The sequence below is a fragment of the Phyllobates terribilis genome, unplaced genomic scaffold (genome assembly GCF_046119375.1).
Source record: "Phyllobates terribilis strain yellow unplaced genomic scaffold, ASM4611937v1 Scaffold_268__1_contigs__length_2594270, whole genome shotgun sequence".
NCBI lineage: Eukaryota > Metazoa > Chordata > Amphibia > Anura > Dendrobatidae > Phyllobates > Phyllobates terribilis.
Window position 1 is genome coordinate 1140081 of NW_027363028.1, and position 26787 is coordinate 1166867.

The 26787-nt window shown below is 45.4% G+C and overlaps 1 pseudogene; it reads left to right on the forward strand.

Moving 5' to 3' along the window:
- LOC141219414 (uncharacterized) overlaps positions 1 to 26787 on the forward strand; it is a 45234-nt pseudogene that overhangs the window by 9748 nt on the left and 8699 nt on the right.

Consider the following 26787-nt stretch of genomic DNA (forward strand, 5'->3'; position numbering starts at 1 on the left):
TGAGGATAGGGCACAGCTACAGGAGGATTTAGATAAATTGGGGAGTTGGGCCAAAAAAATCGCAAATGGGGTTCAATGCTGATAAATGTAAGGTCATGCACATGGGAAAGAAAAACAGCAGTCACCCATACATATTAAATGGAAAACCGTTGGGGAAATCTGACATGGAGAAGGACCTGGGCGTCTTGGTTAATAGCAAATTAAATTGGAGTGCCCAGTGTCAGGCAGCAGCTGCGAAGGCAAATAGAGTCATGGCATGCATCAGAAGAGGAATAGGAGCATATGATGAGAACATTGTTCTTCCTCTGTATAAAGCGCTGGTAAGGCCGCACTTAGAATATTGTGCACAGTTCTGGGCTCCGGTGCTCAGGAAAGACATACTGGAGCTAGAGAGGGTACAAAGGAGGGCAACTAAGGTAATAAAGGGAATGGAGGGACTAGAATACCCAGAGAGGTTGTCAAAATTAGGCCTATTTACATTGGAAAAGAGAAGGCTTAGGGGAGACCTCATAAACATGTATAAATACATCAGGGGGCAGTACAGAGATCTCTCCCATGACCTGTTTATACCAAGGATGGTGACAAAGACGAGGGGGCACACTATGCGTCTGGAGGAAAGGAGGTTCCTGCACCAGCATAGAAGGGGATTCTTTACGGTCAGAGCCGTGAGACTCTGGAACTCTCTGGGAGAGGAAGTGGTGATGTCCAACTCACTTAATGAGTTCAAGAGAGGCCTGGATGCCTTTCTTGAGAACAATAAAATTACATCTTATTACTGCTTAGTTAATTAATCCAGGGATTTAATCTGACTGCCAGATTGGTGTCGGGAAGTGAATTTTTCCTCAATGATGTAAATTGGCCTATACCGCATGGTATAGGAATAACGGAATAGCTGCAGTGCACAAGAAATAGGCTGAACTGGATGGACGCTTGTGTTTTTTCAGCCTTATAAACTATGTAACTATGTAGCTTTGAGGAGGTGGTGAGATGGGTGGGGAGAATGGAGTGAGAGATGAAGAGTTCATTACTAGGTGTAGGGATTAGGGGTGGTTGGAAAAGGTGAAGGATTAAGGGAGTGAGAGTGAAAACAAAGACAAACATTGTTTACTGTGACTTAGTATCCAGTTACCTTCAGTTCCCTTTCAGGTTCAATTCAGAATTCATTCATATTACTCACACTTAAGCAATGGACACACTTAAGGTTATGGACACAGACTAAAGTCTAATAGACTCCTGGCCCACAATATATTTGTAACAGAATGCATTCAGCTGTGAACCAGAGGGGAGTGGTCTGTGCTCATCTTGATCAGCTGATTAAGGCTGAACCAGATGCTGGATACTCAAAGGCTAAGTAAATAAGGTCATAAATGAAAGTGGGGGGTAGCTGGTGTAGCTTGAAGAACATACCATTAGTAAATAGGAGCAGAGCGGTATAGAGAAATCTGCATGGAAGTCAAGATGGGAAAGCTGGGTCACATACCATTATGCAGGATGTATGATGCCCCCACACAGTGTAATGTTCCTACAGTACCACTATCCCCCCACACACAGTATAATGTTCCCACAGTACCGCCTGAGGTCCTGAAGTTGGAATAAGTCGTGAGGTTTTACAGTTGGAATACTCCCTCCGGACAGTGGTTTTCCCTTTGCCTGCTCCCCTACATGTATACCCTCAAGCATGTATACAGGAATGTAGGGGAGCAAGCCTTACTAGATATCAAGGCTTTGTACAGTAATATACTGCATGAGGATGATATCAGAGGAGTAAGACGTTTGCGAGGTCCTTGATGTTTAAAAAACACTTCTTTGATGAGACACAATTTAATCTCTTTCCAACAGAAGAGGAACAAGTAGCCTTACGTACGCTGGATGAACTTTCCATGGAACACAATATGGATGAAGGAGGTAAGATCCCTGCATCTATTAGAGTAGGGTCCAAGAAATTTCCCCCACTGTCCACGTGCGCCAACATAGACTTGTTCGTACAGGTGGTCACGAGAGAATTCGAACGTATGCCCCGCTATATAGAGAAGGACAATCTCACCACACAGGAGCGGGACCGCCTTCATGCTCTTCAGAACCTCCCCAATATAGTGTTGAAGCCGGCCGACAAGGGTGGGAACATCGTGCTGTGGCCAAAAGACATGTATGAGAGAGAGGCCTTCAGACAGCTTCACAATAAAACCTGTTCTAAATGTCTGACATTCAATCCTTTGGCCTCTTTCTCATCCGATTTGTCTAAAATTATCCACAAAGCCGTAGCCGATGGGACCATCACTGCCGGACTGGCTTCGGCACTATTGGTTAATGAACCAACGATATCCACATTCTACTTGTTGCCCAAAGTCCACAAGAATATGTCCTTACCACCTGGGCGTCCAATCATCTCTGGAACAGGGAACTTTCTAGAGAATGTAAACCGATGGATTGATAGTAAACTCCAACCACTAGTAGAAAGCCTTCCATCATTCCTTCTAGATACAGGCGACCTACTAAAGAAAGTGGATGGATTGTACCTGGATCCAGAGATGATTCTTGTGACAGGAGATGTGGAATCATTATATACTAATACTAAGCATGTGGATGGTCTTAGGGCCTGTGCATTCTTTCTCAACACCTCTAATCTACCAAGAGATATTGTTGACCTGGTGATGTGCCTCTTGGAATTTTCCCTCACCCACAGTTTCTTCACCTTCAAGGGGTCCTTCTACCTACAGCTCCAGGGTACAGCTATGGGTGCATCTTTTGCGCCAGCCTACGCCAATTTGTTCCTGGGGCTGTGGGAGAGGGACCTCTCCCTGCCGGATCTGCAGGCATCAATGGAGCGCGTCCCCTTTTGGACGCGCTACATTGATGATATCCTGCTGATCTGGCAGGGCTCTGTTGAGGACTTGCAGACTTTTGTGCAACTCCTCAACACCAATAATATGAATATTCATATTACTTTCAATTGGGATATGGATACAGTTAACTTTCTTGATGTTACCCTTACGAGGGACCACAATAATCTGATACAAACAAACATCTATAGAAAGGATACCTCCACGAATACGCTGCTTCACACGTCGTCCTCCCATCCTCCGTGGATGGTTCGTTCAGTACCCACTGGACAATTTCTGCGACTTCGCAGACTTTGTTCCAGTGACGAAGACTTTGCTAGACAGTCTATGGATATGAAGAAGAGATTCTATGAGAGAGGCTACAGTAAACGAGTGGTGAAAAGAGCGTATCATCGTGCCAAATATTCAAATAGGCACGAATTGCTCTATCTGCAAAGAAGTCCTAAGATCAGTGACAAACCAAGGTTTATAACAAACTATCATGGACAATTTGGGCGCATGAGGAAATGTTTGACTCAAGCTTGGCCCATCCTTTTGATAGACCCGGTATTGTCAAAAATTCTTCCTGATCGCCCACCCATCACTGTACGCCGGTCTAGGAATCTCCGTGACTATTTTGTACACAGTCACTATCAAACAGCACCAGGTACGTCTACTATCTTTGGTGCATCAGGTCCTGACTGTGGGAGTTTTCCGTGCGGTCGATGTGTCGCCTGCCCCAATATGGACAGGATCAGTACTTTTTCTAATGCAGCTGGTACTAAAATTTATGATATAAAATGTCGTATTACATGTACCTCACGTTTTGTTATCTACTACGCCACCTGCCCGTGTGGGCTCATTTATGTTGGCCTAACAACGCGCCAACTTAAAGTTAGAATAAGAGAACATATATTGGGGATCGTGGCGGCAATCGACTGCATGGATCCCTCCACACTCAGGACCATACCTAAACATTTTAAATTGCATCATGACTGTGACAGTTCCCTCCTGAGGGTTCGGGGGATAGACGCGTTGAGAATGGGTATTCGTGGAGGTAGACAGAGCCAACGTTTGGCTCAGCTCGAATCTAGATGGATTTGGCGACTAAATACCGTACATCCCAATGGACTTAATGAGAATCTCAGCTTCGCTCCTTTTCTTTAGATTCCTCCCCTGTCACATATCTCTGTTGTGGTTTTTATGATTTTAATCTACTTTTTTATTTTTAGTGTGTTTCACCATCCGTTTGCACCTTACTTCCTCCGACGAGTTATATGTATATTATGGCTGATACCATATGGACCAATATGTGAATATGAATACATTGAATAATCCATCTCATCTGGGAACAACTACTGCGGTGTATATATATATATATATACTGTGGATTTTTTTGTCTTGTGCTATATGATCTTTATATACCCTGTTGTTTTGATAGAATCTGGATCAGGGAAGTTCGCTACCCCCACACTATACATGATTCTCTGTGAACTTGTGATGATATATGTGATGTTATCTCTATTTTTTAAAATCTCACTTAGTATATATTACTGGTGTGACAATATGGCCCTTACACATTTACTTATATACTTATGGGATTGCAAATGATTTATACTAGCCCTCTGTATGATGGGATATATATAATTGATGTAATGATGTATTATTTGATTGTCACAATGTTAAGTTGCTGGACTGTGACATAGTGTTACTATATGATACATCCATATACTGAAGTGGTGGCAGTGGGAAAGAGAAAAAATATACTATATTGCGCAAGAATAGTATATATCTTCCGGTATGTTCCCCAATTATGTGAATCTAATAGGACCTGACGCGCGAGCGTCGCCGCTTTCTGAGTACCCCGTGCCGCCTGGCGTCTTTATGCAAGGACCTGCATCACATGGGTCCATGTGACCATCATGTGATTCCTTGCATGACGCCCGCGTCACTGGTTGCTTAGCAGCGGGGACGCTACGCGCGTCACTACGGGTCCACCCCCTCCATCTGATTGGCCAGCATGGTATTTAAGTCCATACTCCCCCGGAGGAAGTTGACGCCCCCTGAAGAAGGCAAACGCCGAAACGTGCGTTGGGGTGGGCGAGCGGTCCACGTGGGGGAGCCCCGACATTACAGCTTGTAGCCCAGGTAACCTTCTTGATATTATGCAGTACTTGCCTTTATTCAACTCTACACCTACCTATTTTCATACTGTGCATCTGATATGATGAAAAGCACAGTCTAGTAGCCCACATATGGCATTCAGATAGTACTGATTATGAGTCCCCCCTGAGGAAATCTTCAAGTACTCTAATACTGCCTGTGACATGCATTACTATATGGATATTATTATGGGTATTTCTCTGTGGCTATCCGATAGTCCTCCTTATTGACATTACAGATGAAGGACTAGATATATATATGTTTTGCTGTGGTGCTGAGGCCCCCCCTTCGTTATTTGTGGACCACATCGTCCCTTCAGTGAGACGGTTTTTTCTACATGTTATATGTCTTTTCGTATTTCTGTACTGTGCCTTATATTAACTATGTAGTAACTTTTTATACTATTTATGAATAAAAGTTAATTTTTATTACAACTTTGGGTTGATATGGTCGTATTCTTTCTCTTCAAGTATTTCATTAGTAAATAGGAGCAGAGCGGTATAGAGAAATCTGCATGGAAGTCAAGATGGGAAAGCTGGGTCACATACCATTATGCAGGATGTATGATGCCCCCACACAGTGTAATGTTCCTACAGTACCACTATCCCCCCACACACAGTATAATGTTCCCACAGTACCGCCTGAGGTCCTGAAGTTGGAATAAGTCGTGAGGTTTTACAGTTGGAATACTCCCTCCGGACAGTGGTTTTCCCTTTGCCTGCTCCCCTACATGTATACCCTCAAGCATGTATACAGGAATGTAGGGGAGCAAGCCTTACTAGATATCAAGGCTTTGTACAGTAATATACTGCATGAGGATGATATCAGAGGAGTAAGACGTTTATTGAAATCAAGATCAATAGAGTAGCTGACATAATGACTTCATGGACGATCTTCTAAAATTCACTCTTACTCGTAACGTCTTTCTTTTTGACAGGAAGTACTTACCCGAGCTCAGGGGTACTGCAATGGGGAGCCCCTGTACCTCCTCATCTGCTAACCTATTCCTGGGCTGGTGGGAGGAAACCACAATATTCAGGGATGATCATAAGTGGTGACAACCATATATTGGGGCATGGGATAGATATATTGACAACATTTTTATCATCTGGTCAAGGACGAGTGAACAATTTCTTGAATTTGTCAGGGAACTCAATATCCATAGAGTGGGGCCTTAGATTTATATCAGTTTAATTATTACCAGTTGCCTTTCCTGGATATACTAATCAAGAAAGTACGGGATGGGAGCCAGGGTTGTGGAGTCGGTAAGCCAAACCTTCGACCCCTACTCCTCAATTTCCATGACACCGACTCCCTCATACATGGCTCATAAATTTACAGTAGGACACGTTTTTTTTCTCAGCTAAAAGTCTAGACCCTTAGATCAGGAATAAGACAGACATTTATAGGACATTTCATAACTTTCCCAAATTCTTATGAAAAAATATTCCTCACAAACTACATTGAACTACTGTACCCAATTTATTTATTTTAGGAGTCGGTCCATTTTATACCGACTCCAACTCCGACTCCATCAAAATGGGCACCGACTCCACGACTCCAACTCCACAGCCCTGGATGGGACCCTAGGGACACTCATCTACCATAAACTATTAAAGTGGGATAGCAACTACCCCATCCTTCTAAAAAAAAAAAAAAAAAAAAAAGCAATATCCAAGGGCTAATTTTTACAGTTGAGAAGAAACTGCTCTAATGTCACAAATATTAATAAAGAGGCAATAGACATAAACACCAGATTCAAGGAAAAAGGTACTGTAAGGCAGCGCTAGTCATCATACTGGGGGATACTCGCTGCTCCTGCCACGTTTTTCAGTTTTCACACTTCAGCAGTTTATTGCACTTCATAACTGCTTATTACACAGTCCATCTTAGTGGCTCACCGACATATTACACACATAACATTCGGGAGCCGTTCCAGCGACAGACATGTCCACTTGGCTCCAGTTACAGCCCTCAGCTAGGCAACAACATAAATGTCCATATAACGCAGTGTTTTTACCTTTGCTGGGTTTTAGCTGCTTCAGGTTTATTCTGCCACCACTGTGGCTTTACGGCTTCCCAGATGGGGGTCTCCAGCCCTTGTTCCTTCAAAGGCTACTGGTATGTGGTCTCACCTCACATCCAGCCTTTGCCTTCCAGGACTCTTGCCTTCCAAGCCTCTGGCCCTCCAAAGCTACTGGGATCGCTTACACAGCTAAGGATCCAGCCTCCGCCTTTCAGGCTTCACCAGGCTTCAATAGGCCTCACACTCTAGCGGTGTCCCACACGGGAACAGACCTCACGTCTTACCCACCATGTCTCAAAAGCACCAAGGTTTATATATCTTACAACGCACACAGGACCTGTGCTGATGTCACAGTTATGTGATCAGACATTCTGTGTGCGCAGGACCTGTGCTTTGTCACAGTCATGTGACCTGTCACCTGAGGGGGAGGTACATGGTCAGCCCAAAACACATCCTGGACCATTACAGTAATGCCAAGCAAGCCGCTGCCTTACAGTACCCACAGTACATTTTGGATTCCGCGCGATTGTTTACAGAAAAACAGGAGAGACAGACACTCCTCCATACCTAACCAAGACACCAAGAAAAATATGGGATAACACAAGTAATAGGAACTTGTGACAATCAGAGTGACCTTATCTTTAATATCTTCAGAAAACACTAGGATGTACTTGTGGCCAACCTGGACCTGAGGGTGCTGTGGGATCTACTCCCACAATAACTTTCAGAAAGGGTTGGTCAATTACGGACCGTTTAGTGCATAGTTTCTATAAAAACCTGCACCCAAAGGGACTTGGCTAGATAGAAGAATCTGTGGTTTCTTTAGATTTGGAGAAAGTTGTACATGTAATTGGATGAGACCATATAAATCTTTCTCAAGTTCCTCTACAGGTGAAACCTTTTTCCAGAGGGATTATTACAACTGTAAAACCTCAGGACTTGTATATGTGGCCACATGCACCTGCCTCCTAGATTATGTATGCACGACCAAGAGGCAGTCTAGGAGGAGTGTGGGGTGGCATTTGGGCGAAATACGCCATGGTTGGGACACCCCATTAGTGAGACACATGAACAGTGCACATTGAGGTGAAACAAGAGACATCTCCTTTTGCATCGTTGAGGTGGTTAAACCCAATGTGAGAGGGGGTGATCTCAATAGATGTATCCTCAAAAAGGAAAGTGAGTGGATTTCCAAACTGGATTCAAGAGCCCCTAAGGGACTGAATGAGCAGATTTCCTATACTTGTTTTGTATGAATACAGCCCCAATCTGGATTACATTTTTGGATTTTATACTCTACCCATTGCTATTCAGTTCTCATCAAGATATCTGAGTTTCTATATCAGAATTATTTCTTATCAGTTATATCCCACGTATACTGTTTAGTAACTAACAAGTGCGGTGATCCCTGTGTATCTCTCTAATTATGCTATAGGGGTCAAATATGACCATTTAGGAATATACCGTGGGCCACCATCCCATATTTTTTGTACTGATAAAGTAGATCTACATGCCTATTGCATGATGGGAGGATGTGCAATACTTGTTTTTAGTCTCCCATGATACTGATCTCAGAGAGAGGATTTTTCTGTTGGTGGAATGCAATCCAATACCATATGCGCTCCGGTGTGGAACGCAGACATCTGGGCATGCACATTTGTGGACAATGATCCTAGATGTGCTCTGTCGTGGAATGATAACTACGGGCATGCACAGTCACAGGTACGAGTGACGCGGCGGCAATCAGTTTATCTGGCTTTTCAGCGTAAAGCACGTCACTTCCAGACATGCACACTAGGAGATGGACATTATCGAACCTCATGCTCATGAGACGTAGCGTAGGCGCAGTACAGTATATCCTGTGACAATTCACCTCTGGGAATTGGAATGGGCCTCCTAGTCTGGGGTTTTGGATGAAGTGGGATATTTAAATATGGACTCCTGGCTATTAGGCACACTATGCAGAACATCATGAATTATCATCCCTGTATCAAGCCTCCTAATGAACCTGTTGGGGGCTGATAATTGAAACATTCTCTGAGTACCATACCCTTTTCTTTATACATATTGTAGGGATTTTACTTACTTGGGCACAACGGGAGGAAAACAGGAGGCATGTTCCTTTAAAAGTTCATGTGGGTTTATTGCTTCATAAATCCAGAAGCCAAACAGAAAAGCAAACAGCCTTTAGATCAGGCAAACATAGTAAATGTCCTTAAGGCCCTGTCACACATAACGATATCGCTAGCGAGATCGTTCATACGTCACGGGTTTTGTGACGCAATAGAGACATCGCTAGCGATCTCGCTACGTTTGACAGCAACGATCAGGCCCCTGCTGTGAGATCGTTGATCGTTACAAAGCTTCCTGGACCATTCCTGGGTCGTTGCACTCCCGCTGGGCAGTGTGCATCGCTGTATTTGACACCTAGCCAACGACCTCGTCCAGCGATTCAGAACTGAGGCACGTAGGCGTGCATAAATTGGACTTTTCCGCGCCCCTCGTCCCCGATTGGTGGTCGCTACAGCGTTCTCATTTCCGGCCGCGCATAAAGAAGGCAACAGAATAGCGATTCCGTCCTTTGTTTCTGACCTCGTGCTTGATTGCAGATCTTACCAGAGTTCTCCGGGCTGTTAATATCCGTTCATTGGACTAGTGCTGATTTTTGCGGATCATTGTAGCGTTCTCCAGCTGTGACTCTGCTTTGAACATATCAGGCATCTTTAGTGAGGTAGGTATTGTTTGAGGTCTCAAATGCATTTCCATTTTTTATTCTTTTATCACACATTTACCAATTATCTGTTATCTTTGCTCTTCAGGGAGGGAGGGCTTGGCTTCTATCTGTATATATATGTATGCTTTTGCATGGGCAGATATTTTAGGGGTCTCGTGCACACGCACCCACACAGCACGTTTTCTGTCATGCTCACTAACCGAATGGAATATGGTTTTCCATGATATTTTTTATATACAGTTTCAATACTTGTGTTAATTGTTTTGTTGAAAGTGTTCTCATCTTTTCATGTTATGTTTGCAGTTTGCACATCATGGACGACGGGCAGTGTGCTATTGTGGTTGCTGCATTGCTGGTTGAGGAAGCTCGGCGTCAAGATGAGGCACGAGAGCTACAGAGGCGTTCCAAACGAAAGCGTCGCATGTGGACCAGAGAGTGGCTGCAGAAGAGGTCTAAATTGTCCCACATGCAACTTGTAAGAGAGCTTCAGGAGAAGAATCCTCATGATTTCCGCAACTATCTGAGGATGTCAGTGGAATCTTTTAAAGAGTTACTGGAACGAGTTACGCCACGTATTCAACGGAAGGATACAGCGATGCGTGCTGCCATTCCGGCAGATGAAAGATTGGCAGTCACACTGAGATTCCTGGCCACCAGACGCTCACTCCAAGACTTGCATTTTTCTGCAGCCATTTCAAGGCCCATGCTCAGTGTTCTAATCCCGGAGACATGTAATGCAATTTACCACAGTCTACGTAGTTACATACAGTTTCCCAACACGGAGGAGGAATGGAAAAAGATTGCCTCTGATTTTGAGCAGCTGTGGCAGTTCCCTAACTGTGGTGGGGCTTTGGACGGGAAACATGTCCGAATCACTCAGCCACCAAATAGCGGATCCTATTTTTATAATTATAAGGGCTATTTCAGCATCATCATGATGGCCCTTGTTAACGCCAATTACGAATTTATAAATGTAGATGTTGGCATGAACGGCAGGGTTTCTGATGGTGGTGTTTTAGAGCACACACTTTTTGGAGAGCGATTGGACAACTGTGACCTACACTTGCCTCCCAACTCAGAGACTACAGGTAACCTTAATTTTGTTTTTGTCGGCGATGAAGCCTTCCCACTTCATCCCAATCTTATTAAACCGTTCCCCCAAAAAAGTCTTACCCAGGAAAGAAGAATTTTCAATTATCGTTTGTCAAGGGCACGTCGTGTTGTCGAAAATGCCTTCGGTATCATGGCCAACCGCTTCAGAGTTTTTCACACGCCAATTAACATGAAGCTTACATCAATAGACTCTGTTGTTTTGGCCTGTTGCACGCTTCACAACTTTCTTCGTCGACGTGATGCAATTACGTACTGTCCGCCTGGCTTCGTGGACTCTGTGGACCTAGCCGATGGGGAAGTGGAGCTCGGAGAATGGCGTTCAAACGATCCTGCAATTGCAGGCTTTCAACCAGTGGGATATGGCAGAAACACCCATGATGCGAAGACCAGCCGCGACAACTACTGCCAGTATTTTAACGGTCCTGGTGCTGTTACTTGGCAACATCAGAACTTATAGTGGGCAACTACTGACAATTATACACTACTTTCAGTTTTGTATTGATTTGTGTAATAAACTGTGTTTAATAAACTGTGTTTAAACTTTGCAAAAGATTTGTTTATCATTGTTTCAGTAGTAAGGGCCCGTATATACATACGTGTACTACTCCAGGGGCGGACATAGGAATCATGGGAGCTCATAGCAGAAGTTATAATTGGGACCCCCCCACAAAAAAAATAAAAAAGTAAATAATTGTTGGGGACACAGAAGAGCAGATCTCACAACCTTCCAGCCTTTCTTCCTTTCTGAACTCCTAGATTCCTCTTTCATAGCCCCATAAAAATTTGATGCCAACAAAAGTCTCCCCCTTAACACAGTATGATACCCCGATGGTGAATTCCTCCTTTTTAGCCTCCACATGCACAGTGTAATGACCCTAATGTATCACATGTGCCATGTATGAGGGAGGTGGAGTCGGAGTCATGTAAATTGAGGAGTCGGTTTGGCTTACCGACTCCGCAGCCCTGTATACCAGGATGGGAGAGCACACAGTATAATGCAGCCCCCCATAGGGTAAAAGGCAGCCACAGTCCTCCAGTATTATCAGTACTGACTGATTTACAAAAATATATAAATACATACTTACCACTCCTTATTCCCCGCTGCTTCAGTCTCTGCAGCGCGTCTCTCTCATCACGACAGCAGCTGGCAGCTCCACTGTCTGACACAGCGTGGTGCATCGTAGCAGCGTTGCCGCTGTTTGATTAACCGCCACCCACCGGCACTGTACTCAGTAATGGCTGCATGTAGTGTGCTGTGCGGCTGTGTCTTGTAGTAATGCCGCAGCAGGGCCGACTCAAGCACAATTAAAGGCGTGGCCATGTCTGAACACGGTGGCAGTGGGCGGCGGCGGCAATCAAACAGCGGAGCGTTGGGTACAGAATGGGGGAGACTGCTATGGGGTCCACTGGCTCACGGGCCCCCTACGGCCACGGGCCCCATAGCAGTTATGTGGCCTGCCACCAATGGCGGTACGCCACTGTTGTACTCATATGTATACATATACATCCGTATACACATACATATTCAGATACATAAAAATCTACACCCATATCCACACTTATATACAGATAACTAGATATACACACAGATACTCACAGACACAGAAGTATGCATACCTATATAAAAATATAGATACATATTTCTACTTAAAACCACCTAAACACCAGTGTTCCTGTGTGACCGTCAGACTAGAGACACTGCTGCGTTTTACAGATGACACATTATCAATACAGCGTCTCTAGTCTGACATGCTAATAATTCAAGTCGCAGTAGCGTTCTGTAATAATCCGCAGGGTCTATGGACGACGTTGATGCGTCGTGGGCGTGGTTACCGACGTTGATGCGTCGTGGGCGGGTCTAACGACGTAGTTGCGGCCTAGCTTATTAGCAGCATTATGGCATCCAGGGTCAGGGCATCTCCTTGGGGTGATTCTGAGGTGCGCTACCTTGTGGAGCAGCTGGATGCACTGGATTATGAGTGCCATGTGCACTCTGAGCATCCAGTGCTCCATAAGCGGGCGGTGCTGCACAGGATCGGTCGGGGCCTGGTCCAGAGATTTGGGGTGCAGCGCTCTGCTACCCAAATCAGAAAAAAGCTGGCGGACCTGAAATATAGGTCTGCCGACCGTATCGTCAGCATCCAGTCACAGACCCTGGCCCGTCGTGGTGAGTGGTTTTAAAATATGTTAGCACAATATATGGCACCACATTAGTTACAACTGCAATTACCTTAGGTATCTAATGTTATTTGTTTTCCAGCACCTGCAGCCCCAGAGCCCCCAAGGGAGTCACCTCCAGCCCTGGAGCCCCAGCAGCACTCATCTACCGGCTCGCCAGCATCACTCCGTGATATAGGTGCAGCTTCATCTTACGGTAATGCTTTCACATGAAATACAGTCCATACAACTTGGAAAGTATAGGGCTGTCATGTACTATGAAGTGTTGTGTCTTTCTCTAGCCGGTGATGCCAGGGGATCCGGGTGGTCCATTAGCTCGTCATCATCCGAGCAACCCGAAAACCGTAAGTGTTAAATACCAATCATGTACCTGATAGACTGTGTGCCCACGATGCGTTTTTTAAGGCGTTTCTGCAGCGTTTTTGCTGCTGTGGAAACGCGTTAAAAGCGCATGGTAGAAGGCCTGCCATGTTCCCCAATGATAATCCGCATGTGCTGTGCACATGCTGCGGAAATTTCCCCTGCAGATTATCATAGCGGAAAAAAACGCAGCACTACCAATTATTTTGCAGAAGGGTTTTTTTTTGCGCCGCCATTGACTTGCATTATAATGCGCCAATTCTGCAATACTGCATCTGTACTTGCGTAATTAGCGCATTCTAATGTGTGGATGGTACCCGGGTGTGGTGCATCGTGGGCACATAGCCTTAATTTGATGAATGTATAGAATTATTGGACTTAAGTTTAACTATTACCTCCGTAGAAATCCCAACACTACAAGATCTCCTGGCGTCACAACGGAGACTGAGTGAAGAGATCCACCAGCACGGAGTGATGCTGGCAAGATTTGTGGCAGCCCATGAGCGTCACGGCAGCCAGTAAATTTTTTTTTGTTATGTAGTTGATATTTTTTGGTTGGTTATATTTTTTAGATTTTTATAAAAAAAATTTGAAGTTTATATCCACTATTGTCTACACTTTGTTGTGTATCTAATCCTATCCTGTGTGATACTGCCTGACGAGTTGTGTATCTAATCCTATCCTGTGTGATACTGCCTGACGAGTTGTGTATCTAATCCTATCCTGTGTGATACTGCCTGACGAGTTGTGTATCTAATCCTATCCTGTGTGATACTGCCTGACAAGTTGTGTATCTAATCCTATCCTGTGTGATACTGCCTGACGAGCTGTGTATCTAATCCTATCCTGTGTGATACTGCCTGACGAGCTATGTATCTAATCCTATCCTGTGTGATACTGCCTGAAGAGTTGTGTATCTAATCCTATCCTGTGTGATACTGCCTGAAGAGTTGTGTATCTAATCCTATCCTGTGTGATACTGCCTGACGAGCTGTGTATCTAATCCTATCCTGTGTGATACTGCCTGAAGAGTTGTGTATCTAATCCTATCCTGTGTGATACTGCCTGACAAGCAGTGCGGGGGCAGGAAAGCCCACTCCAAAGTCGACTTTCACACCCTCCTGCTTATTGATGTTATCAGCTGAAGTTGTGTGGGGGCAGGAAAGCCGTCTGAAGTCGGCTTTCATTGCCGCCTACTTATTGATGTTATCAGCTGAAGTTGTGTGGGGGCAGGAAAGCCGTCTGAAGTCGGCTTACACAGATGCCAGCTAATTCAAGAAGAAGAGAGAAGAGGAAAGAATAGGAACATAGTATGAAAACTAGAAGGAAGACCTAACATGTTGATCCAGAGGAAGGCAAAAAAAAAACATGCTCCGTTTTGGGGAAAAAAATTCCTTCCTGACTCCACATACGGCAATCAGACTAGTTCCCTGGATCAACGCCCTATCAAGAATCTAGTATATACAACCTATAATCTGAGTCAGACTCATGGTGCATGGTATGGCAGATCATTGCCAAACCGTGCACCATGACTATGACCCCAAAGACTAAAAGAAGGGAAGTAGGAAGAGGAGGGGAAGAAGACCAGCTGTGAAGAAGACCAGAGGACACAGGGAGAAGACAGAAGACAGGTGATAAAGCCTGGAGCCGGAAGAGGAGAAGGGGAGGAGGTGATCACCAGCGGAGAGCAGGGATGGGAATAGAGGGGAGGGAACGGGAGGGAACGGAGATTGGGAAGGGATCGGTGGGCAGGGGAGAGGGGTCCCACCCTCGGGAAGAGGTAAAGCAGAAAATAAGGCAACAAAAAAAAATTTTTATTTCAATCAGGGTGAGATCAGAGGGCAGGGGTAAAGTTAAAAAAGAGGACAATAATTTTTTTTTTTTATAAACAAACAAAAATGTGAACAATTTTAACAATTTAAATAAGTATTAAATTAACAATATTTACAAAATGATAACAAAAATTGAAATTAAGCATCACTACAGTTCTTCATATCGATTACCTGTATTTGTGTATCCATGCCTGGGGGAAACAAAAGAATCAGAACACATGGGATACTGTGGGGGGGGGGGGCAAGGCTTTGTGGATGCCGGATCCTCTGCACTGGTGTGCTGCGAAGTGGGTCCGGCATATGGGTCCAAGAATGTTGTTGAAAATGGCCAGGGTCGATCAGAGTATGTACAGTAGAAGTTTCATTAAATTCACCGGCTGCCGCTTTATTTAAAGTCTCAAACATGACCCTTTCTGCGTGCGCCCTCTGTCGGTCATCCAGCCTCTGTAGTCTCTCGCCAGCAAATGTTGCAAAGTTGTCCCGCTTGGCCTGGGTCTGCAGCAGTAGAATCTTGTTCGCCAGAGATATTAGATCTGGCGATGGCGGCAAGCTGGCCTTTCTTTTCCTTGATTTTCTTTGTCGCCGAGGCACAAGGTCTTCACTTGTAGAGGCCATAGGGTCTTCATTTGCCGATGCCATAGGTTCCTCATTTCTTGACAGCACACTCGCCTCCTCCATACCACGTTCCGTAGCCGAGATGCCGTCATCTTGCCGATGGTGCTGTGGGAACACAAAATTAAAGTTAAGATTTGGTTACAACATCCATCAGGTATGTTATGACCAGCATGGGTACACGTGCACTAAAAAACAAATATGAGGGGCGGCTAAACTATGGCATGTACATTGAAAGTATAAATGCTATTTACAGGGAAGCAAAGAAGGTACTTACATCTTCAACAGGGGAGTCAGTCCGGATGTCGGGGTCTTCTTCCGGGGTCGGCCGCATCGTACACGCCATTCGCCGAGGTAGCTCCTGGTCACGGGTGAAGGCAAGCAAGTCATAATACCATAATGTCGGCACATAAACCTCATCTGTGCCGGTACCTGACTTCTTTGACTTCTCCACCCGGTTGAGTTCTTTCTTATATACGGTGTGTAGACCCTGGATCTTTCTCTTCACCAGCTCTTCATCCACCTTCTCGTTGGGGCCATGCCTTTTAAAGAGGGCAATCAATTGCTGGTATGCCTCCCTCTTTTTCTCTCTATTGCAGTAGTCTGTTGATTTTATTTGCCAAAGGCACGGCAGGGAGCGGTAGAGGTCAATCATTTCCCTCACAAACTCTTCACTTTTGAAAGCCATCTGAAAAGGATAGCATACAGTGAGCATACATGAAACATTTTAAAACATAGTAAAAAGTACTGCACACCATTTATTGACTCCCTTAAAAATGGCCTCCAATGTATAAGCAAATGTATACTTGTATGGTGTGGCAAAAATCCACTAAAATAACTTACCACGTAAACAAAGCAATACAGCTGCCTGAAGAACCCAAAAATCGATGTTGAGTCACAGCTGAAGAAAATCCACAAATGAATGGAATCACAGCAGTAGAACGCAACTAGGATCCAAAAATCAGGACGCTGACAAGGCTTCAACAAATCCCAGATGGACGAATCTTGCCCGGAGAACACTGCTACGATCCGAAAGCAGAGCGCAGATAGGAACAAAGGAACGGAATTGCCGCAACGTCGCCTTTTTTTAAACCTGCCGCCAATCAGAACGCAGTAGCGTCCACCAATCGGAGATGAGTGGGCGCGGAAAGGTAATTTTATGCACGCCTTTCTGACACAGTGCAGTCCTTCAAAGTGTGGATCGTTGAGTGTGGATCGTTGAAATAGCTGCTGTGTGAAAGCGTCCCAGCGACCAACGAGATCGTTAGTTAGATCGCTGGGGCGGCCGAAATCGTTGGCAAGTTCTACATGTTTGACGGCTCCCCAACGATCTCTCCAGCGATCTCAAAACCGTGACGTAGTAACGATCTCGCTAGCGATCTCGTTATGTGTGACAGGGCCTTTAGCATGTCTCTGCTCAGCCAGGCTTGTGCGGCACATAAGCTGGGGTAGTGTCCAGTGTCCTGGCTTGGTCTGAAGACAAACATACACAGGAGGCCGTCTACCTCCAAACACACAGACCATGTGCCAAACAACAGCCTTCATTTTATAGGCTGTTAACCACACCCAGAGCAGAGGTGAGGTATGTGGGTAGCTGGACCCACCCACCTTACATATCTACCCCCTTTGCCTAAAGCCGTGTGGCTTGGCATCTTCTACTGCCAGACAGTGGATTCTCGAGAGGGCATGGGCATTACCATGTAGCTTCCATGTTCTATGTTCTACATGGAAGTAGAAGTCCTGTAGGGCTAAAAACCAGAGGTTGAGCCCTCATCCATCCGAGTGGGGCATAGTCGGATACTAATCTAAATTTTTGACCTAACAGATAGTACCGTAAAGTGTCCACTGCCCAATATATGGCCAAGCATTCCTTCTCTATGACCGAATAATTTTTCTCGCAGGAGGATCACTTTCTACTCAGAGGACAGGGTACTCCTCCCCGTGTATCTCCTGGGAAAGGACTGCTCCTAAACCGACATCTGAGGCATCTGTCTGGAGTATAAACTCTTTCTTGAAGTCCGGGGCAACCAGGACCGGTTGCCTACACAGAGCCAGTTTCATCTCTTGAAAAGCCGTCTCCACCTCTGCAGTCCACTTGGCCATGGCTGATTTTGTCCCTTTAAGGAGGTCAGTCTGGGGTGCGGCCATCATGGTGAAGTTTGGGATGAATTTCCTGTAGTACCCCACGATTCCCAGGAAGGCTCTGACTTGCTTTTTCGACAGCGGTCTATGCCAATTTTGGATTGCTTCTACTTTAGTAATTTGGGGTTTTATGTCGCCTCTACCCACTACATATCCGAGGTACTTGGCTTCTTCTTTCCCCATGCCACATTTCTTCTGGATTATTGAAAGCCCCACCTTCCTCAGAGCATCAAACACAGTCTGGATTTTTTCCAGACGACTCTCCCAGTCTGGACTGAAGATAATAATATCGTCCAGGTATGTTGCGCCATATTTCTTATGGGATGCAAGGATGCGATCCATGGCTCTCTGGAAGGTTACAGGGGCCCCCTGCAGTCCAAACGGCATCTGGACATACTGGAAGCATCCGTCAAGCGTAGGAACCGCAGTCTTCTCTTTGGCTACCTGTGCCATGGGGATCTGCCAATATTGGTCTGGTAGAGCACCCATCCTTGGTGCCCCTGTGTTTCCCTTCTAATATTGTAACTTCAGCTGGTAGAAGAACATTATCGCCATCTGGATATTTTTTTAAAAAAAATTCTAAATAAAAGACATTTGTTTTTACCATTGGAGTCTATGGAGCTGGATCATCGTCATTTCTATTACCTGTCTACTGAGCGCAAGCAGCAGCGCTGATCACAGATCCCGGAGACACCCAGCTGGTTCATGGAGGTGAGCTGTTTTTTTTCTTTTCCTTTTCCATCTGCCAATATCCCTTTGTCAGATCCAAGGTGGTTATGTGCCTTGCTGGCACAAGTCTCTCGATCAGCTGATCAACGCGTGGCATGGGATATGCGTCAAATTTGGAGACCTCATTCAACTTCCGATAGTCGTTTCAGAATCTCCACTCACCATCGGGATTTGGGACCAAGACGATCGGGCTCGACCAACCGCTCTTGGATTCTTCAATGACACCGAGCTTCAGTATACAAGCTACCTCTTTGAAGATCAACTCTCGTCGGGCCTCAGGTATCTGATAGGGCTTCAAGTTTTACCCGCACATGAGGCTCCGTCAGAAACTCGTGTTCTATGACACTTTTGCATCACGGCAATTCCGAGAACAGATCCCTGTTCTTCTGTATCAACTCCCGACACTGCTGTTTCTGGGCCTTCGTTAGCGTTTCCGCTATTGCGACTCTTCCAACGTCACCTTCTGGCTTGCCCAGCAAGCATGGAGCTTCCACAGCCTCTCTGTCTTGCCACGGCTTGATGAGGTTGACGTGGTATATCTGGTACGCCTTACGTCGTCCCGGTTGATGAACCTTGTAGTTCGCTTCACCCACTTTTTCCACCACCTCATACGGCCCTTGCCACTTTTCCAAGAACTTACTTTCCATCCGTAGGAATTAGGACGAGGACTCTGTCTCCCGGATTAAATTGCCTCACTCTGCCTAACTGGTTGTAGACTCTGGCATGAGCTTCTTGTGCCTGGAGGAGATGTTCTTTTACAATGGGCATCACCTTCGCAATCCTCTCCTGCATCAGAGCAACGTGCTCGATGACTCTCTTGTGGGGCGTGACCTCTGCTTCCCAGGTTTCCTTTGTGACATCCAGGTAACCCCGCGAATGTAGGCCATACCGGAGTTTGAATGGCGGGAACCCCGTAGAGGCCTGTGAAATCTCTCGGTTAGAGAACAACCGATACGGTAGGAGACAGTCCCAGTCTGTACCATCCCTTTCTATGGCCTTCCTCAGCATACTCTTTAGATTCTTGTTAAACCTTTCGACTAGGCCATCTGTCTGAGGATGGTATACTTAAGTCCTCAGTTGGGAGATTTGAAGGGCTTTGCATAACTCCCTCATCACCTTACTCATAGAGGGAGCTCCCTGGTCGTTGTGTATGGCTCCCTTTTGGTAAGCCTGTTCGTGAAAAAACGTGGACCAACTCACGGGCTAGACTCTTTGCGGAGGAGTTTCTCAGTGGAATCGCTTCAGGATAGCGTGTGGCATAGACCAGGATAGCCAATATATATTGATGCCCACGAGCAGATTCAACCAGGAGACCGACCAAGTCCATAGCAATTCTTTCAAACGGCACTTCAATAATAGGCAATGGCACGAGGGGACTTCGAAAGTGAGAGGTGGGGGCGGTTAACTGGCACATAGGGCAAGACCTGCAATACTTAAATATTTCCCGGTGACATCCAGGCCAATAGAACCTTTGCATGATCTGTTCCTTCATTTTTTCCACTCCCAGATGTCCCCCCAAGACATGTGAATGGGCCATGTCCAACACCTTCCGTCTAAACGGGCCCGGCACTATTAACTGCTCCGCACGCTCCTCCCTCACTTTCTTGACCCAGTACAACAACTCCCCACTCATCATAAAATGGGGAAACCTTGTGTTACCCTCAGCTCCTGTGCAACCCCATTTATAACAATGACATTATTAAAGGCTTCCTTCAGAGCTAGGTCCCTATGTTTGGCAGACCCAAAATTCTCGCTGGTCACCCCAAACTCTTGAATGGCAGACACAGGGAGCACCACCTCTTCATCCCCCACAAGGACACAAATGGAAACATGTCTGACTCTGGGTGTGGTGACACCTCATTAGGGTTAACTGTTTTCTTATCTGAGCCAGCAAACCCAGAACCCTTCCCCCACAGATCCCAAAACAAACAAAAGTCCCAGCCTATAATAATAGGGTGCAACAAGTCCAGAATGATGCCGACCTCGTGAGACTCAGTACCGTGGGCCGTTTCAATGTCCACTCTGGCCATGGGTTGTCCTTAGCATCACCATGAATGCACCGAACGCCGACTTTTTCCCTCCCCGAGTCTAGTAGTGCTGTTACCTCCCATTCGTTCACCTTCACGGGACATGCTTGTGGCCCCTCGCTAGGTGGACAGTTCACACTGCTGGCCGGATAAGCTTAATATGAACAACGGTGTCCTATACTGCAGTCCACCGGCTCAAGGGTCAGGGGACAACAGGCGGCTATATGGCCTGGGCCGTGACTCCTCCAGCAAACATCATCACACGTATGGACCTTGGGCACCACCTCCCTCGTCCCTTTGGACCTGGTCACCCTGGGCAACCCAAGGCTGTATGGGCCTCGGCAGGGAGTGCACAAACCGGTCCATCACCATCCACTCTACCACTATGCGCAGGCATTGAGAACTCCAGCTGCAGCCACTTCTGGACCAGGTGCAACAGGTCAAACATTTGGGAGCGAGGTGGTTTGTTCCGGTGATATGAACCAGCTGTTCCCTGATAATCATTGTCACCCCCAAGCGTGCGAGAATCTCAGTTTTTAGCTTGCCATACTCTTTGGCATCCTGCAAAGCTAAATCATAGTACACCTTTTGGGCGTACTTTGCAAAGCTAAATAGGACGTACTATGCAAAGCTAAATAGGGTGTCCTGCAAAGCAAAGTCATAGTACGCCTACTAGGCATACTTCTGGGGCTCTCCCGTCAAGTATGGCGTCAGTACCTCTGTCCACTGCTCTTGCGGAAATTCCTCCCTCTCGGCGACCCTTTGAAACACCGTCAGGACGGCCTCAACGTCATCCCCCGGGGTCATTTTCTGCAAAGCCCATCATACCGCCTCCCGGACATGGGAGTCATCAGTCGGACCTGGGGTTGGAGCGCTCATCATGCCCTGGATGGCGGTTGCGAGAAGCTGCATCTGCTGCCATTGTTCCTACTAGTGCTGCTGGATCTGCTGTAACAACAGCCTGTTGGCGATGCTTGCTGGCTTGCGACAGACTTCACCCAGGGCATGCAGTCCATCCTGTAGCAGTCAAACGTCTCTGCTGGGAACACTGCTCGCACGTCTAACACCAATTGTAGAGGTTTTACTCACTTGGGTGCGACGGGAGGAAAACAGGAGGCATGTTCCTTTTAAAAGTTCATGTGGGTTTATTGCTTCATAAACCCAGAAGCCAAACAGAAAAGAAAATAGCCTTTAGATCAGGCAAACAAAGTAAATGTCCTTAGCAGATCTCTGCTCAGTCAGGCCTGTGTGGCACACAAGCTGGGGTAGCGTCCAGTGTCCTGGCTTGGTCTGAAGACAAACATACACAAGAGGCCTTCTACCTCCAAACACACAGACCATGTGCCAAACAACAGCCTCCATTTTATAGGCTGTTAACCACACCCAGAGGTGAGGTATGTGGGTAGCTGGACCTGCCCATTCTCTCCTAGCTACCCGTAACCCGGCTCCCAGGTGCACCAAACGATCCTCTTAGTGCTTATGTGCCCTAGAGAAACACTCCGGGTTACATCACAGAGACCAGCCATCTCTGTGACACATACCTCCCATCGACTACGCAACCATTAGCCACCTTACAATACTTTCATACATATCTGGTTTTATGATTACCCCACGGCTGATTAAAGGGAATCTGTCACCCCCTGGGACTTATCTGACCTCTAATATTGGCATACAAGTGATAGAAATGTGAATCTATACATACCTGTATGCCTCATATTAGAGGTCTGTTTGCTGAGAAATGGCTTTTTATTCAGTGAAGATTCTGATGCTTGCTGGCCGTGGGGTTGTCGGTGGAGTGGATTCCCTTTAATAAATACTCACTTAGCCCCATTCTTCATGCAGATACTAATAAATCCAGGACCTATGAGATTTTTACCATATGATAGTTGGATAGTTAGGGGTGTATCATCCATATCAGCAGCCCACAGGGCCACTATGGTGCCCATGAAAATACACAGAATTTGAGCTTGGTTTAAGTTGGTATCCATGCAGCACATAAATGCATGTTTACTATGGCCATAAATCAGAAAAAAACTATAAGAAGAAAAATGATCATAAACCCTGCTGTAAATAAATAAAAATCAAAAGTGCATTTAAATAAAATAGGGTTCTTAGCAACACTGTTTTTGATCAAAAATAGCATGAAAGCTATCCTACCATGGCAAGATGAACCCATTCTGGATAGTCCTACTCTGTATAATATTAAAAACCTTACCATGTATCAAAGCCTCAAACTTCTGTGTGTGAATCAGACATGAGATCTAACATGATAGATTACAGTCCGGGGAAGACGGGAAACATTCATATAGACGGCCGGTGGAGATGTAGTCAGTGAAGAAATCTGGCTAAATATGTTTCTAGAGCCGTAGTAGAAGATGAAGATGTCGTCCTCATCATGAAGTAGTTATTTCTCATGTCACATGTAATGAATATCTCCTGCAGTATTGCTAATGCTGATTACAGTGTTGGTAAATGAGACGAGAATTAGCTTTATGGAAGATGAGTCTTTGAGAAACGTGTTCAGCTGCAGACTCCAAGGAAGAAACTGCTTGTTGTCTGTGGCCTAAAATATATAGGTTTTATTACTAGATGTAAAGAAGAAAACTAAATACTGTAAAATAATAAATCTCCTCATATGTTTCCCTTATTATCTCCAGTAATTGTATTATTACACAGGATCTTTATGATGTTATATAGGCTCATCATCTTCTCATTCAGGTCCCTACAATATCAGATCCTCTCAGTGAATATCTTCTATTTAAGAGAATTTTCCTTATGGACCCGTCAAAGATGGATATGGATAGAGACAAGATGGCGGAGAGGATATTACACCTCACCCTAGAGACCCTCTTCCATCTTACTGGAGAGGTGAGAGATTCTGATGACGTCACATTGCACCATTCTTATCTATGGGAATAACAGATGGACAGAACTGGAGAGGTGAGGACTCTGGAAATGTCTGGAGGGAGATTTATTTACATGTCTTTCCATAACCAGGATTACATATTAGTGAAGAAGACCTCTAGTGAGCGCTGTCAGGTCCATGTGTCTGAGGGATGGGAAAGACCCCTGAGCCCAATCACGAGGCCTCCATCTCACCCTTTCATACATGATGACATCAATGACCAGAAGATCCTAGAACTCACCTACAAGATGATTGAGCTGCTGACTGGAGAGGTGACACTGCTGGGAATGCTGGGACATTATACAGTAACACTATGAAGGGATCGGGGGGATGACGGTATCATTGCATGTGTCAGGTTCCTATAAGGTGTCAGGATGTCGCCATCTATTTCTCCATAGAGGAGTGGGAGTATTTAGAAGGACACAAAGATCTGTATAAGGACGTCATGATGGAGGTTCCCCAGCCCCTCACATCACTAGGTAATAGACAGGACTAAATACACACGGCCTATAATTATCTGTATGTCAAGAATGAATTCAGTCCCTGTATGTGTTTCTTCCAGATCTATCCAGCATGAGGACAACACCAGACAGATGTCCCAATCCTTTTCTTCCACATGACTGTAAACAAGAAGACCCCAATGTTCGTCAGGATCATCAGGTAGATGGAGAGAAGGTGTCATGCGATCTCCCCTATGATGTGTAGACGGCTGTGAAGGTCTTGTGTTCAGTCTTGTTTTATCCACCAGTATTATATGGTTTTTACTTGTGTAATGAGAACGGTGGAGATGGCAGGATTAGAGCTGATCATAGATGTGACTTCTCCATCTGTCTGTGACTTTTACAATATTTGTTTCAGGGTGAAGATCTGACCCATATTAATACTATAGAGACATATGTGAGGGGCGATGAGTGGTGTAAAGAGGAGATTCCTACATATGACTACCCAGGTGAGTAGTGACCACTAAATGCAGAGAAGTCACAGATTCTTCTCGGTCACCGGCTGTGGCTGCTTTATCGGTGGTGTAGTCCAGCTATATCACAATCGTGTGATCACCATTTTGCCTCTAGACCACAACATTCTCTTCCACCCAAAACTGTTCCAATGATTTTGGGCATTTTAAAAGCCTTTTCCATAGAACTTACAACCTGGAGGATCCACCTACTCCCTGTGATTAGGAGACGTTACCTGCCCCGATCTGTAAACCACAAAGCCAGAAAATCACTTGAAGAAAAATATTATGATGGGACTGTAAGTGAAAGCGGAGGGTAATGATGCTGTTGGCTTCCTAGATCCCTGATATCTTATCGGATGAATCTACCTTCTCTCCCTTCTGTGCTGCTGAATGTGCTCATATGGTCCCTACAAGACCAGGTCCAGTCTTTCTGGCCAAACTTCACACTTCTGATCTACAACATTAAATGTGCAGTGAGGGCCAAGTGTGAATTTCTGTACAATAACAGCAGAGTTTCCCTTTATCCTGACTTTTCCGTTTCTTTTAAAACCAACTAACTTCAAACAGGATTGTGATAAACTATACCTAAAATATTACACCTGTGCCATGATATATCTCTATGCTAAATTTAAGACACCTCAGCTCTGCACTATTATAAAAAGTTCTCTTTGAACGTCTAATATTTCTTCTTGAAACTCATCTGACAGAAAATATTGTCCCTTACGATAGTTTAGATTGTCAAGAGCCACCGAGCCCCATACTCCAATTACCCCAGAGAGGTTTCACCACTAGTTACTCACTACTTACTGATGGAGACTGTTGAGTTTGGTCATTTCAGTAGATGTTATTGTCTATACTCACAGTTTTGACTATAGTAGTTAGTACCCAAAATACTCTGATTTAACCCCTTCCTGCAGCCAGTTTTGTGTTCCTATCTGGGCCCAGTTTTCAAATCTGACGTGTGTCACATTATATGGTGAAAACTTTGGAATTCTTCTGTTCGTTGTCACCTGGCAGCTCAAAAGATGGCTACCACAAACAGGCTTGGCGCGATCTACTCCATTTTCCAGATCCCAGGGTTTGCCTTGCTCATCATCCTTTAACCCCTCTACATAGATTTGGACTTAGACTGAGATCCCCTAAGCTTGGGCCACCGTGTTATCTAATGTTCTGTGGTGTGAGATGGCAAGAACAATAGTCAGATAGCCGGATCAGAACATGGAGGTCAAAGAAAATACAAAATCACACAAAAGCAGTCAGTAAACGGGCCGAGGTCACAACAGGAAGCAAATACACAAGCCGGGAGCTGAGGACTGACCCAGAGGAGAACAAGGCTGTATCTGGCAGCTTCCAGCAATATGCTTCCAGCTTTAGTAGGGTGCGTTGCTCTCCAGTTGGCTGAAGCAGGGAGCAGATTACTCCAGCTGGACAGCACACACACCCATACTGCCAGACTGGATGGTACTACTGGTCCCAGGCATCTTAATCTTAGTGGCTGGACAGAGACTGCGCCGCCCAGAGCTTCTGGTTCCGACGTCTCCTCCATCACCAGCGCCGCCTACCGGATGAATAAGGCGGCTTCTGGTGAGAGAAGCAGACGTTGCAGGAGCAGATCCCAGGGCAGATGGGACACACCATTTACAGAAGCCCTGTTATTACAAAATGGTAGAAAACCAGAACAGTAGAAATCCCCATAAAGTGACTCCATTTTGGAAATTATAACCCTCAGTGAAATAATCTATAGGAGTAGTGACTATTTTGACTCCACAGGCACTTTCCGGAAATTAGCACGCAGGATGATGGAGAGTGAAAATTACAAATATATATAATTTCATTACCCAACACATAGTGCCCAGATTGTGCTCCAGGAGACACACGCCATCAATTAAGTGTGTTCTTCTCACTATAGTAATGTCAAATACATGGATGCTAAATGTGGTTTGGGCGCACTGCAAGGCTCAGAAGAGGGGGGGAGATTTGACTTTGGGGGAGCGGATCTTGCTGGATTGGTTTATGAAAGCCATGTTGCTTTTCAAAAGCCTTTGAGCCACTAATAACGTGGAAACCTCTGGTTTTCCATTGAAAGGTGATGGACCCGAGTGGGGATTTGTTTTTTGTGAGATGAGTAGAAGTTTTTATTGATATTATTTTCGCCTACATAACATTGTTTGGTGGCTTCTTATTCCATATTT